This window comes from Macaca nemestrina, chromosome 3 (assembly GCF_043159975.1).
Source record: "Macaca nemestrina isolate mMacNem1 chromosome 3, mMacNem.hap1, whole genome shotgun sequence".
In the NCBI taxonomy this organism is placed as follows: domain Eukaryota; kingdom Metazoa; phylum Chordata; class Mammalia; order Primates; family Cercopithecidae; genus Macaca; species Macaca nemestrina.
Genome location: NC_092127.1, coordinates 120,439,823 through 120,456,218, shown reverse-complemented (window position 1 = coordinate 120,456,218; position 16,396 = coordinate 120,439,823). Strand labels below are relative to the sequence as shown.

Below are 16,396 nucleotides of genomic sequence, written 5' to 3'. Positions count from 1 at the left end.
CAAACTCCTACAAGACACAGACACCAAAGCCCCTCAAGGGATCACACATATGTTTACTGAATACATTCAGCATAAATTTACTTGCTGGAGCTGCCCTCACCTCTTCAAATGCCCTCTCTACCCTCTTTGCCTGGTTCATTTCCACCCAGCCCTTAAGGCTCAGCCACTCTCTCTTGCTTTGCAAACTCTTCACTTATTATCCTTGTAACTAATTGCTCAGTGTCTATTTTCTGTACTAGATGGTAAAGAGAGGGAATAGGTCTATCCTATTTGCCCGTGTATCTCCAATACTTATTAAAATATCTAGCATATGGCGGCCTCTTAAGAAATATTTGTTCAAAAATGAATGAATGAGTTAGGAAAAAACAAAAGGAACAAGGAGACCGTAGTGCAGGGAGCACACATGGTACCCTGCCGCAGCATTCAAGATAAATGTGACCATCTTACATTAGTATTACCTAGCTTTAACAAGTACATTGGCATAAGGCAACTATAAATATCTTTGGTGATAGCCTGAGACACAGAAGTCAGGCAGGATCAAATGCTGCACAATATCACACAGCGTGCCTGTGCTTCCACAGTATCAGAAATGCAGTGCTTGGACATTTGAACATGAATGCTGTCAGGTTCAAACTTCACTATGAAGTTCAACCATGTTGCTATAGAAAAACAAGATCCACTTTTGATCCTACCATGTAGAATTTGAATTTCCTGTCTGATGTTTTTAGCTATAATGGAAAACAGACTTAGACGAATAACTCATAATTATGGCAAGAGCACTGAAGACGAACTAAGAATTTAGTATTTTGAATGCCAATGCATCTTTTATCCTATCGTAAATTATTGTCAATTCTGCTTTTAAAGGAAAATGAGAGTACATTGCAGGTGATGACCACTTATTGAGAGACTGCAGATGGCATTAAATATTTCAGACTCACTGGCTTAAAATGTTATTCACTTTTGTTTACTCCTTCCCTTGGTGGAATTGGAATACAGGCTTAAAATTCCCTCTAATGCCAAACAGCTGCTACTTTGCTTTGTTTTATTTAAAATTGAATGTAGCTGCCCCAGATGCCCTGCCCATGTGGATCTGCAGAAGATGTCACTGAGCATCACCACCAAGCCCTGAAAAATTATATTATGCCTATATATTAATGAGCCATGGAGTATTTGTGGAGGAAGAGGGAGAAGACAGGGGATTCGCCTGTTTATTATACTACAGCACTAATATATGACTATCAGCACATTAAATTTTTACTCATATGGCTTGGGGTCAAATATTTAGAGGTAAGGCATCTTAGAAATTATCTGGTCAGATCCCCTTTATGATTAGAAAACCCAGCCCAGAGAATTTTAGTGATTTGCCAAAGTCACATATCTTATCTGTGCCAAGGCTTCGCCCTTCTCCCTTGACAATGCACCCAGCATTCAGTATCATGAAAGCACTTTTTTAACATTTGGGCTTTCACTCAGCTGTCACCATCTTAGGACACAATCAATACCTAGTGAACTCCCACTTGCTCTCTCTCCCTTTCTCGAAATCACTTTTTTCCCTCAGCCAGAAATTCTACTTTGATCTTGGTAACTGTTCTTTATATCATCCCAAACAACAGGCAGAAGCAAACTCAGTGGTAATTTTCACTCACGTGAGTAATATGGACAGTTCCGTACCAGGCACAAAGGGAAACAATCTCAAAGAACTTGAGAAGTTTTAACATTATGAAGTAGTATCAGCTGAGAAAATGTGGCTATGAAATATATTAACTATTCTTTGAAGCCTCTTTCTGCCTTTCCTCAATCTCAATTTCTTCATGAAACCCAGTAGACATCCTGTTACTGACAAAGGCAGAATGTTTGAATAGATAAAATTTAAAGGCACTCCCTAGTCTACGGTAATAGAATACACATAATAGTTAGGTCAAGCTAACTGTTGGAACAAGAAAATCCCCAAAATACATATTTTGTCTAATATAAAGAGGTTTATTTCTTACTCACCTAATAGTACTGGGCAATGAAGGAGGTAGTAAGCTGTCCTTTGTCTAAGTAGTTATTTGGAGATTACATTGATGGAGATGACAGAGGCTTTTCCATCTTCTATACATAGCTTTCAAGATGCACCTGAAGTCATGGACACTCAGGCCATCTAGAAGGAAAAAGGGAGCATGGAGAAGCACATAGAAGTTTCAATGAGCCAGGCAAGCAGGACGGTGGAGCATAACATTTTCATTCACAATCCATTGGCTAGAATTCAGTCACATGGCCTCAACTAACTGCAAAGGGATGCTGGGAGGCAAAATCTGGCTGAATTTCCAGGAAAAACAGGACATACCACTGGAGTGGAATAGAATCTATCTTAGCCCCTATGATATACCTAAATTATGTTTTTAAAACTCCCAGGATTCAATAAATAAATAATAGCTTTGATGAAATCTTATTTATGTACTCAAATTCTTCCATTATTAGATGATTAGAAAATCAGAGAGACACATTGCTCCTCTCAATCCAACTAAGGATTTCTAAGATTAAAGATGTAGCTAATGTCGTAATTTAATAAATAACAAATCCAAGCAATAAATCAAGTATTTGCAGAGAGCATTACAACCCATCAAGGCAAATATTGGTTTTGGCTGATTTTTTTTTTCATTAAAACTACACACCCACATATATCCAATCAGATTTTCAATTAAATTTTCTAGGAAGTTCAGCCTTAAAACTAAACATATTCAATTAGTCATTGGAACAATCTTATAGAAACTCCTTAGAAATTTCTACTTACTGAGCATTTTGCTCTTCATCAGACACAGACATGGGGCATGATACTATTATGTCACCCATATTGCAGTGGGGAAAACAGAAAGTTGAATAATTTGTTCTAGGTAAGTTTCAAACCCAGGCCCATCTAACTCCAAAGTACTATGGTTTCCCCTGTTGTACACTTTTCCCAGTTGGTCCTTTCAAACGTTTAGATAAGTTGCATGTTTTAGTTAAGACTCCATCACAGTATCAGGATATTCTCAATATGAGCTCAAAAAGGTTTGCAGAGACTTAGAGTTAATAGCACTATCAAGACTTGACAGGACAAATCACCTGCCTCCATGTCCATCCACTGCTTACCAACAAGGGGAATTACTACAGCACAGAGAGAATCTTGATGCTATGCCTTTCCAGCCTCTGCTTTGAGAAATGCAGACTAGGAAGCAAGGATCAAGCCTGCTCAGAAACACAAGCCGAGGTATTATCCTAGCAACTCCCTAAAGCAATTGTACAACATTGTTTGCCTAAGCCTTAAGTGCTGATGCCTGGCAGTGAACAATGCAAAGTTCAAAGGTTTGCTCATTACCATAATGGGATATAAGCCTTTACTGTTGGCTGTAGAATAATGAAGATAATTCTTTTGGATTGTTCCTTCAATCTGTGTTTATTTAGGTTAAATACGTGTGTTGAGTAGCATTTTTTCTTTTTCTCACTCTCTTTTTAAACATTTTTTTTGAATTTTTTTCTGTGATTAATTTTAAGATAATATTCAACAATAATTAAGATAATATTTAAAATATCTTAAAATTAATTTTAAGATAATTTTAAGATAATTTTCATAAGGGGCAGAAGGTTATGAATTGAGGTCCCCCCACAAGCCAGCACAAAACATCTAATCCTTTACCTTTCCATGGTCAATAAATAGCACATTACATTAGTATTTCTGTATTTGCCAATAATGAGAAACTTGTTAGCCTGACAAAGCCAGATTTAATTAAAACACACACACACAACAAATATGTTCATACTAGTAAAAAACATTGGCAGGAAACAAATGAGAACATATTGGAAAAAACAGAACATTTCTTTACCCTACGTGAGAACTTGAGCTCTAGCAGTGGTAATAAACTCACAAGGCAAAATAAAATAAGGGTTTTCATCAATGCAGTTTTAAGGTTAATTTTTAAAGATAAATTTTCTTACCTCTTCTTGACATGCCCTGATACACTTAGACCTTAAGTCAAAAGCCTATAAAGAAATTGATTTTTTAAGTCATTCTTGCCACATACTCATTCTAGAGGTGCACATTCCAAAAGTGCTAATGCCTCTGGTTTGGGACAACTGACCCAAAGAGAGAAATTGGGGGATTTAATCACAGTGTTCCTTGTGCCTTGGAATGTTTGGAGCCACTGTCAGCTCATAGGTCCTTCCTGTGCTGACAGCAAGGAGTCTGTTCAGAAACTGTTACCCACAAGTCTACAATGAAATAAGGAATTTGAGCACTAATCTAAAAGACTTGTAATAATTCCCAGAGTTGGGGATTGAAGAATAAAAGGAGCAAAGATACAGTCTGCCTTCCACCTTACTCCTGAAGACTCCTGCAAGATGCTGGGGAACCATTATAGTGGTCACACCTTCCTGAGTACCTTTATCCTAACCTGCCCAGGTTTATCTGATTCAATGGAGATATGAAGAATCTTTGTGTAATGGCCAAGTAACTCTCAAAAGAGGGATGGTCCAGAAGAAACAGTGGTTGTAACTTTCCTTCAGATTCACCTTTGCTTTGTGCCCTGAGGAAGAGGGCTTGCAGTCCCTGACTTACAGGGATATTTACCATCTCTTAGCTACTTTTTCATCTCAAGCATTCCCTCCCTTCATCAAGCTAGGTTGGTGATCTTACTCCCTCCCATGGTGCCATGGTTTGAATGTTTGTTCCCTCCAAAACTCATGTTGAAACTTAATCCCCAATGGAACAGAGTTGGGTGCCATCTAATAAGTGGTGTTTAGGTTATGAGGACTCCATCCTAATGCATGGATTTAATGTCACTATAAGGAGGGCTTCTAAGAGTGGGTTTGCTCTCTTCTGTTCCTCTGCCAGGTGAGGAAAATCATTCCTTTTCTCCAGAGGATGCAGCATTCAAGGCACCATCTTGAAAGTGGAAACCAAGCCCTCACCAGACACCAAATATGCTGGCACCTGGATCATGTACCTCTCATCCTCCAGAACTGTAAGAAATAAATTTCTATTATAATGTTTATAAATTATCCAGTCTGTGGTATGCTGTTATAGCAGCACAAAATGAACTAACACACTTGGGAAACTGCACTACCCCCCTGGAAAAAGGAGAATTCTTGGTAGCTTCTCGTGAGGCTTCAACACTAAAGTCCCCAGGCTTTATTGAGGTGTTAATTGAGATGCTCAGTTGCAAACACAGAAAAGGAGGGAGAAGGGAAAAGGTGAAATCTGGTGCCAAGAGCAAAAGCAAAGATATTTCCACAATTCTGTTTCCTCCACCCTCTCAGGGAGAACTTTAACTGGCTTTCTCATTACTTTATCTAATAAACAAATACATGCCAAGGTAACCAAGAATTTTTCCCTGAGGATAATCAAATCTAATTGTTTGTGAAGAAAAGGCATTTCTTCTATCAACATGTCTTGAGGTGCTGTCCTTTATGCAACAAGAATCTTGGTATTTCAGGACTAGATGTTTTTGGCCCTTCCCTGAGCCACCATAGTAATTGAGACTAGCTCTTTCTTTGCTATCTAGGAGAGATGTTATCAATTCTAATAAGATCTTTTTTTATTACAAATTTTTCTCACCAGTATCATAAACATGAGGGAGGGTATTTCTTCCTGCCACTAATGCAAAATGCCCTGCTTGATTATGCAGGTAAAAAAAAGAAGAAAGAGACTCCAACTTATAAGACATTTGCTCTCTAGTAGTACTATATTGGCTACCTGTTGATTCAAAATAAGTTGCCCCAAAATGTAGTCATATAATACAACAAATATTTATTATAATTGTACAATTTCTGTAGGTCAGGATCTGGCTACATGTTAGCTGACTGCCTCTGTATCAAGGTCTCTCATGAGGTAGCATTCAAGCTGTCAAAAGGCTGAAGTCTCATCTGAAAGCTCAATTAGGGTGAATCTACTTCCTCACTCACTCACCATGATCCTTGCCACGTGAACTTCTCTGTGTGACAACTTCCTTTCTCCAGAGCAAAAAATCCAAAAGAAAGTAAAAGTGAGTGCTCAATACAGGAGCCACAACATTTTTGTTAGCTAATGTCAGAAGTGACATCCCAAAACCTCTGTCATATACTGTTCTTTAGACTAGATCAATAAATCCAGCCCACATTTAAGGAGAGAGGATTGCAGTAAGTATACTAGGTGTAACAATAGAAGATGGGGATCACTGGGGGATGTCCTTGAGATTACCTACTACAAAGACACAATAAGACATGCAAAAACAACTAAGCAAATTATCTTGCATGATAAATACAAGTTTTAAGGAGGGAGAAATCATTCCTGCTGGAAAAATGAGAGAAGGTTTCAGCCTCATGAGATAGGTTTTAAACTGAGTCTTAATAAATGGGCAGCACTGTGATAAATAGTGGTGATTGGAGGGCGTTTTAAGCTTGGGAAAAGACATGAGCAAAGATAATGAGACAAGAGAATGTAGAATGCTTAGGGAATGACACTTAATTTGATTAACATGTGGGTCTAAGGAAATAAATGGTGGTCTTGATTTGTTCATTCTGTTTTTATAGGTATAAGATGAGCTCCTTGCAATAAAAAGCAACAACATGATGGAAGAAAGTTGAACTCAGAACCCAGTGACATCTGAGCTCAAATTCCAGCTTCTCCACTTAACTACTTTTGTCTCCATAGACAGATTATACAAATTCCCTGACCTTCCTTATCTGAGAAATTGTGAGAGTTCTGCCTTGCAGGGTGGGTGTGAGAATTAAAAGCATGGGACATACCTAGCATAGCCCTTGGCATATAGTGAACATTCATTTGTCACCTCCCTCTTAAAGAAAATAATTATCTTTTATTCTCTGTATCCCTTTTATTATCTCCCACACAATAGTACCTCAATAAACTTTTGTTAAATAAATAAATAGCTCCACTTCTCAGTCAAGTGGTGAGTTTCATCACTATATTGTTCTTCTTTGGGCTTCCATTTCCTGCTAAAATAACAATGCATATTTTATCTACCTGACCAAGAAGGAGTGGGTGTTAATTAGATTAATGAGTGATATTCAAATAAGTGACCTGTATAAATTTGTGCTATCATTTGCTCATGCTGAAAAATGATAGATAGTAATTTTTTAAATTTAATTTTATTTTAAGTTCCAGGGTACACATGCAGGATGTGCAGGTTTGTTACACAGGTAAATGTGTGTCCTAGTGGTTTGCTGCACCTATCGACCTGTCATCTAAATATTAAGCCCAGCATGCATTAGCTATTTTTCCTGATGCTCTCCCTCCTCCCACCACCCTCCCAACAGGCCCCAGTGAATGCTCTTCCCCTCCCTGTGTATATGTATTCTCATTGTTCAGCTCCCACTTATGAGTAAGAACATGTGGTGTTTGGTTTTCTGTTCCTGCTTTAGTTTTCTGAGGGTAACAGCTTCCAGCTCCATCCATGTCCCTGCAAAGGACATGATCTCATCCTTTTGTATGGTTGCATAGTATTCCATGATGTATATGTACCACATTTTCTTTAGTAAGAAGTGCCCTTTGCCCTCTGACAGGATTCTGAAACCTCCCAGCCATGTGGAACAGTAAGTCCAATTAAACCTCTTTTTCTTCCCAGTCTCAGGTATGTCTTTATCAGCAGCATGAATACAGACTAATACACATGCTGAGCTTCTTTTCATATGTTTCTTGGATGCATAAATGTCTTCTTTTGAGAAGAGTCTGTTCATTTCCTTTGCCCACTTTTTAATGGAGTTGTTTGCTATTTTCTTGTAAATTTGTTTAAATTCCTCATAGATTCCAGATAGTAGAACTTTGCCAGATAAATGGGTTGCAAAAATGTTCTCCCATTCTGTAGGTTATCTCTTCTACCTGAAGATAGTTTCTTTTGCTGTGCAGAAGCTCTTTAGTTTAATTAGATCCCATTTGTCAATTTTTGCTTTCATTGCAATTGCTTTTGATGTCTTGGTCATGAAATTTTTGCCCATGCCTATGTCCTGAATGGTACATGTATCTCCATTTTATTTTTGTCAGGTTTGTCAAAGATTGGGTGGTAGTAGATGTGTAGTCTTATTTCTGTGTTTTCTATTCTGTTCCATTGGTCTATGTGTCTGTTTTTGTACCAGTACCATGCTGTTTTGGTTATTGTAGACTTGTAGTATAGTTTGCAGTCAGATAGTGTGATGCCTCCAGCTTTGTTCTTTTTGCTTAGGATTATCTTGGCTATATGTGCTATTTTTTGGTTCCACGTAAATTTTAAAATAGTTTTTTCTAATTCCGTAAAGAGTGTCAATGGTTTTTTTATGGGAAAAGCATTAAAGCATTACTTTGGGCAGTGTGGCCATTCTCACGATATTGAGTCTTCCTATCATAAGCATGGTATGTTTTCCATTTGTTTGTGTCCTCTCTGATTTCCTCGAACAGTGGTTTGCAGTTCTCCTTGAGAAGGTCCTTCACTCCTCTTGTTAGTTTTATTCCTAGGTATTTTGTTCCCTTTGTAGGAATTGTGAATGGGAGTTCATTAATGATTTGGCTATCTGCTTGTCTGTTTTTGGTGCATAGGAATGCTTATGGCTTTTGCACATTGATTTTGTATCCTGAGACTTTGCTGAAATTGTTTATCAGCTTAAGAAGCTTTGGGGCTGAGGCAATAGATGTAGAATCAGATCATCTGCAAACAAAGTCAATTTGACTTCCACTGTTCCTATTCGAATACTCGTTGTTTCTTTCTCTTGCCTGATTGCCCTGGTCAGAACTTCCAATACTATGTTGAATAGGAGTGGTGAGAGAAGACATCCTTGTCTTGTGCCAGTTTTCAAAGGGAATGCTTTCAGCTTTTGCCTGTTCACTATGATATTGGCTATGGGTTTGTCATAAAAGGCTCTTATTATTTTGAGGCCTGTTCCTTCAATAGGCAGGTAGTAATTAAGTAGATTCCTAGGACAGCTCATTTACTATTTATGTATATATTAATACTCTCATTCAGTCATCAGGTAGATTACAAAAATAAAAGTAATCCTTCAAGATTTCCCAAATGATATATAAGTCAGCAGTAAGCAAAAAGGAATATCAATAAAGGTAAGGAGAGGTAGCGCACAAATATACAGCCCATAGGATCCCACATTATTAGGAACATTCCAGTTATTGAAATGTCTTGTATTGTACCTAATTTTTATCACTTCTCTGTTCTCTTCCTCTTACATCATTCATTGTTTTTTCTTCCATTTTCAGCCTTTTCTTCCTCTTCTATTTCACTTTGCTTACACATTGTTTTCTTCTTTCTCAAAGCTCCTCCTGATGTGGTTTGGCTCTGTGCCCCACCAAAATCTCATCATGAAGTATACTCCCATAATTCCCACGTGTTGTGGGAGGGACCCATTGGGAGATAATTTGAATCGTGGGAGCAATTCCTCCCATACTGTTCTCGTGGTAGTGGATAAGTCTCACAAGATCTGATGGTTTTATCAGGGGTTTCCACTTTTGCATCTTCCTCATTTTCTCTTGCCACCACCATAAAAGAAGTACCTTTCACCTCCTGCCATGATTCTGAGGCCTCCCCAGCCATGTGGAACTGTAAGTTCAATTAAACCTCCTTTTCTTCCCAGTCTCAGGTATGTCTTTATCAGTACCATGAAAATGGACTAGTACACCTCCCTTTCTCATAAAAACCTATTGCTTCTATTCTGCTTACACTCAGCCTAATATTATCCTTGCTATCAGCAGAAGGGACAAAAAGTGATTATTTTTTCAAATCAATTAAAGACAATAAGGATATTGGCTGACCTATATCTAACATTTACTGCATGGCCAATCCAAGTCAGGTAAATTCTTACCTGATATACTTACTGCCTACTAATAAAAGAATGAAAACTCGCAAAACCTGGGTACTGTCCCAAAATATCCACCAATCTCTTGACTTCTGGGACCACTTTGAATGAGGAATTGTCTGAAACTTTGTCTTGTACCCAGGAAAAGTCCACTTTGTCAAAGTAAACAGGAACTCTGTAAAAATCATCTGAGATGCTGAGAGTTATTTGAAGCAGGAGGCACCATTATTTATAATTATCAAGTTTTTAAAAATTGTCTTGGGTCCTAAGAAAGCAAGACAGTCAGACTATCAATCATGAGAATTTTGCTCTGGCACTACCACCTGAAGAGTGTTTCTGCAAAAGTACTTGGTTACAGATGGAGAAGATGTGATAGGGATTTTATCTATTCACCAAAATACTTTGTCTTTTTCTGGAACACAGCTAACTAAATTTCTCACCTTCTATTGAAAACATTACTTTTTGGGGGGAAAAAAACAGCTTCATTGAGGTATACTTGACATACAAAAATATTTAATTGTACAATTTGATGAGCTTGGACACATGAATATATTCATGAAACCACCACCCCAATCAAGTTAATAGATACATCCATCTCTCCCAAATTTTCTTTATGTTCCTTTGTGGTTTGAGTGTTTTTGTTATTTTTTTGTTTGTATTTTGTGTTTTTATATAGCAAGAACACTTAATGTGAGACATATTCTCTCAATAAATGTCAGTCAATAGATAATGGATATGATAATGTGATATACACATATAGTGTCATATTATTCAATCTTTAAAAAGTAAAACCATCCTGCCATTTGTGACAACATAAATAATATTGCATTAAGTGAAATAAACCAGTCAAATATGAGCAAATATAGTTTGATTCCACTTATATGAGGTACCTAAATAATCAAACACATAAAAGCAAAGAATAGATCTACGGTTACCAGGGGTTGAGATGAGGGAGAAAAGGGGACTTATTGTTCAATTCCTATAAAGTTACAGTTATGCAAGACGACTTAGTTCTTTTTCTGGAACACAGCTAACTAAATTTCCAGTCAAACTTTTCCAGTCAAAACCAGTCTGTGAAAACTGAAATAAGTACCTACTTCTTCACATGCACAGATATCAATGCATAACCACAAGGATCAAGAACAATCAGAGTAGGATGACATCACCAAATGAATGCAATATTTGCTACTGACTGACAATAAAGAAATAAAGATGTATAGACTGCTTAACAAAGAATGAAAATAACTTTATAAGGAAGCTTGATGAACTTCAAGAAAATACAGAGAAACAATTTGATGATGTGAGGAAAACAATAAGTGACTTACATTTTGATGGAGATATTTAAATATTTTTCAAAAAATCAAACTGAAAATATAGAGCTGAAAATACAATGAATGAAATAAACAGTGCAACAGAGAGCATCAACAATAGAACTGATCAGACAGAAGAAAAATCTGTGACCTAAAAGACATTTATTTTAAAATATACAATCTTAGGAGAAAAAAAGAATAAAAAGAAATGAAGAAAGCTTATGAGATTTATGAGTCAGTATCAAAAGAGCAAATTTTTAAGTCATAGGAATTTAAGAAAGGGAAGAAACAAATAAAGGGTTAGACAGCTTATTTATAGAAATAGTAGCAGAAAACTTTTCAAACTTGGAGAAAGAAGTAAATATCCAGGTACAGGTAGGTCAAAAGTCTTTAATTAGATTCAATCAATACACGAAGACATATTGTAATCAAACTGTCAAAAATTAAAGACAAAGAGAGGATACTGAAAGCAGCAAAACAAAAGAAGCAAATAGCTCGTAAGAAGTTCTAATACAGCTTGCAGCAAGCTTCTTAGCAGAAGCTTTACAGGCCAGGATAAAGTGTGATGATGTATTCAATATTATGAAGGATTTGAAAAAAAACTGGCAACCAAGAACAGTGTACTTATAAGGCTGTTCTTCAGAAATGAAAGACAGATGAAGACTTTCCCAGACAAACAAAAGCTGAGGGAGTTCATTACCAATTGACCTGTCTTGCAAGAAATGCTCAAGAGAGTTCTTCAAGCTGAAAGAAAAGGATACTAATAAGTAATACAAAAAGATCTGAAAGTATAAACTCACTGGTAAAAGTAAACAGTCAATCAAATGCCAAAAAACACCTAAAACTGTAATGGTGGTATGTAAATTCCTTGTATCTTTAGTTTGAAAGTTAAAAAACAAAGCCATAAAAAATAATAATAATACCTACAAGAATTTCTTAAGGGTTATTCAATATAAAAGGATGTAAATTTTGAAAATGTGAGTGGGAAATGGTGTCAAAGTATAGAGCTTTTTTGTGTGTGATCAAAGTTATGTTTGTGTCAGCTTAAAATATCCTATTACATCTATAAGATAGTTCTTGTAACTCTCATGATAACCAAAAGCAAAAGCATAATAGATAGGCAAAAACATTAAAATCAAAGAAACAAAACATACCACTAGAGAATATCACTTAGCCAAAAAATAATACAGTCAAAGAGGAAGAAAGAAGCAAAGATCTACTAAACAATTAGAACACAATTGACGAAATTGTGGTAAGTTCTTACTTATCAAGAATTACTTTGAACATAATGGATTAAAATCTCCAACTAAAACACAGAATAGCTGACGAGTTGAAAAAAAGGACACAATTATATGCTGCTTACAAGAGACAAGAGACTTACCTTCCCCTATAAGAACACATACAAACTGAAAGTGAAGAGATGGAAAAAGATGTTCCATGCATATGAGAACCAAAAGAGAGCAAATGTAGCTATACTTACATGAGATAAAATAAACTTTAAGTCAAAACTGTAAAAAGAAGGTCATTATATAACGATAAGAAGAGTCAATTTGGCAAGAGGATATAACAATTATAAATATACATGCACCTGACATGACATCTGAGTTTCTAAACTCACAATGCAAATATTTATAGATCTAAAGAAAAAATATAGACTGCAATACAATAATAGCAAAAAATTTCAACTCCCCACTTTCAGCAATGTGCAGATCGTCCAGATGGAAAATCCATAAGAAAACGTTGGAATAAATTACATTCTAGATCAAATGGACCTAACATACATACACAGAATATTCCATCCAACAGCAGCAGAATACATATTGTTCTCAAGTGCATACAGAACATTCTCCAGGATAGATTATATGTTAAGCCAAAAAAAACCTTAACAAATTTAAGAAGATTGAAATTATATCAAGTATTTTTTCAGAACACAATAATATAAAACTAGAATTAAATAACAGGAGGAACTTCAGAAAATTATCCAATATGTGGAAATTAAACAGCACACCCTCTGAACAACCAATGGGTCAATAAAAAAAATTAAAAGAGAAAAGAAAAAACTTCTTGAGACAAACAAAAATGGAAACACAATGTACCAAAACCTATGAGATACAACAACAATAGTACTAAGCGAAAAGTTTATAGCCATAAATGCCTACATAATAAAGAAGAAAAATCTCAAATAAACAATTTAATATTGTACTTCAAGGAGCTAGGAAAACAAAAACAAACGAAACCCAAACTTAAGGAGGAAAAAAATAATAAAGATTAGAATGGAAATAAATAAAATTGAAACTAGAAAAACAATTTTTATTTGTTTTTTTGTTTTTTTTTTTTTGAGACGGAGTCTCGCTCTGTCACCCAGGCTGGAGTGCAGTGGCCGGATCTCAGCTCACTGCAAGCTCCGCCTCCTAGGTTCACGCCATTCTCCTCCCTCAGCCTCCCGAGTAGCTGGGACTACAGGCGCCCGCCACCTCGCCCGGCTAGTTTTTTGTATTTTTTTTAGTAGAGACGGGGTTTCACCATGTTAGCCAGGATGGTCTCGATCTCCTGACCTCGTGATCCGCCCATCTTGGCCTCCCAAAGTGCTGGGATTACAGGCTTGAGCCACCGCGCCCGGCCTAGAAAAACAATTTTTAAAATCAACAAAACTAAGAATTGTTTTTTAGAAAAGAAACACAATCAACAAACCTTTTAGCTAGGCTGAGAAATAAAGAGAGAAAACTCAAATAAATAAAATCATAAATAAAAAGTAGATATTACAATTGGCACAATAGAAATACAAAGGATCATAAGAGACTATTATGAAAAAGTATATATCAACAAATGAGATAACTTATAAGAAATAGATACATTCTGAAGCACACAAAAAATCAAGACTGAGTTATGAAAAAGTGAAAAACCTTAACACACCAATACCAAGTAAAGCAATTAAATCAGTAATCAAAACTCTCCCATCAAAGAAAAGCCCAGGACCTGGTGGCTTCACTGATGAATTCTATCAAATTTAATGAAGAACTGATACTAATTATTCTCAAACTCTTCCAAAAAACTGAAGAGGAAAAACTATGTCCATGTTTATTTTACAAGAACAGCATAACCCTGATACCAAAGCCAAAGACACCACAAAAAAACTACAGACCAATATCCCTGATGAATATAGCTGCAATAATCCTCAATAAAGTGTTAGCAAACCAAATTTAACATAATATTAAAAATATCATTTACCATCATCAATTGAGATTCATCCCAGGGATGCAAGGATGGTTCAACACATGTAAATCAATAAATGTGATACATTATATTAACAGAATGATGGATAAAACCAAATTAATATCTCAATACCTGCAGAAAAAGCATTTGACAAAATTCTGGTCAGGCACAGTGGCTCACACCTGTAATCCCAGCACTTTGGGGGGCCGAGGCAGGCAGATTACCTGAAGTCAGGAGTTCAAGACCAACCTGGCCAATATGGTGAAACCCCATCTCTGCTAAAAATACAAAATATTAGCTGGGCATGGTAGTGGGCTCCTATAATCCCAGCTACTCAAGAGGCTGAGGCAGAAGAATCACTTGAACCTGAGAGGTGGAGGTTGCAGTGAGCCAAGATCAAGCCACTGCACTCCAGCCTGGTGACAGAGCGAGACTCCGTCTCAAGAAAAAATTTGACAAAATTCAACTTTCTTTCATGATTAAAAATCTCTCAGCAAATTAGGTATAGAAATAATGTACCTCAACAGAATAAAGGTCATATATGACAAACCCACAGCTAATATCATACTCAATGGAGAAGAGTGGGAAGATTTTTCTCTAAGATCTGGAAAAAGACCAAGATGCCCATTCTTGTTACTAGTACCCAAAGTATAGTACTAGAAGTCCTAGCCAATGCAATTAGGCAAGAGGAAAAAAATAAAAGCCATCCAAATTGAAAAAGTAAATTGGATGAAATTAAACTATATCTGTTTGTAGATGGCATATTCTTATGTAAAGAAAACCTTAAAGACTTTAGAACTAATAAATTCAGTAAAGTTGCAGGATACAAAATTAACATACAAAAAGCAGTGGCATTTCTATGCATTAATAGCAAGCTATCTGAAAAAGAAATCAAGAAAACAATCCCATTTATAACAGTTAAAAGAATAGTTAGGAATAAAGTTATCCAAGAAGGTGAAAGATCTGTACACTGAAAATTACAAAACATTAATGAAAAAATCGAGGAAGACACAAATAAATGGAAAGATGTCCTGTGTTTGTGGATTGAAAAAAATAATATTAATATTGTTAATGTTCATTCTACCCAAGCAGGGGGGCAGAGAGTGAGGATGATTAATGCACACAAAAATGTAGTTAGACTAAATAAGATCTAGTATTTGATAGCACAAGAGGGCAACTACAGTCAACAATAATTTATTGCACACTTTAAAATAATTAAGAGTATAATCAGATTGTATGAAACACAAAGAAAGGATAAATGCTTGAGGTTTTGGGTAACCCATTTACCCTGATGTGCTTATTACACATTGTATGCCTGTATCAAACTATCTCATGTATCCTATAAATAATACACCTACTATGTATATACAAAAATTAATAATTAAAGAAGTTTTTAAATTAAAAAAAGTTCGTACTACCCAAAGTGATCTGCAGATTCAATGCAATCCCTATAGAAATACCAATGATGTTAATCACATAAATAGAAAAAACAATCCTAAAATTCCTATGGAAAAACCAAAGATCCAAAATAGCCAAAGCAATCTTGAGAAAAAGAACAAAGCTAGAGACATCACACAATCTGACTTCAAAATACACCATAAACTGTATTAACCAGAAAGCATGGTACTGGCATAAAAACAGATGCGTTGATCAATGGAACCAACAGCCCAGAAATAAATTCATGCATTTATAGCTAATTGATTGTGATTATTCATAAAAGCCAAGATATGGAATCAACCTAAATGTTCATCAATAAATGAACTGATAAAGAAAATGTGATATATATATACATAATGGAATACTATTCAGCCTTTAAAAAGAAGAAAATCTTGTCATTTGCAGCAACATGGATGAATCTGGAGGACATTATGTAAAGTGAAATAGGCTGGACACAGGAAAACAAATATCACATTTGCGTGTGGGAGCTAAAAAAGTTGATCTCATATAAAGAGAGAGTAGACTGGTGGTTACAAGCTGTGGTGGTTATGAGTTGAAGGAGGAATTGAAAATATGTTTTGTCAAAGGATCCAACTTTCAGTTAAGCCGGAAGAGTGTGTTCAAGAGATCTACTGCATAACATGGTG

At 36.0% G+C, this 16,396-nt stretch overlaps 1 long non-coding RNA gene across 1 annotated transcript in view; it reads right to left on the bottom strand.

The window, feature by feature from the left end:
• Positions 1 to 385: 385 nt before the first annotated feature.
• LOC105463572 (uncharacterized) overlaps positions 386 to 16,396 on the bottom strand; it is a 38,427-nt gene continuing 22,416 nt past the window's right edge. Inside the window, exons 5-6 of the long non-coding RNA XR_003013923.2 lie at positions 1,996 to 2,143; positions 386 to 728 (exon numbers count right to left, since the gene is read on the bottom strand). This is a non-coding gene — a long non-coding RNA (uncharacterized lncRNA). The remainder of the gene's footprint in view (positions 729 to 1,995; positions 2,144 to 16,396) is intronic.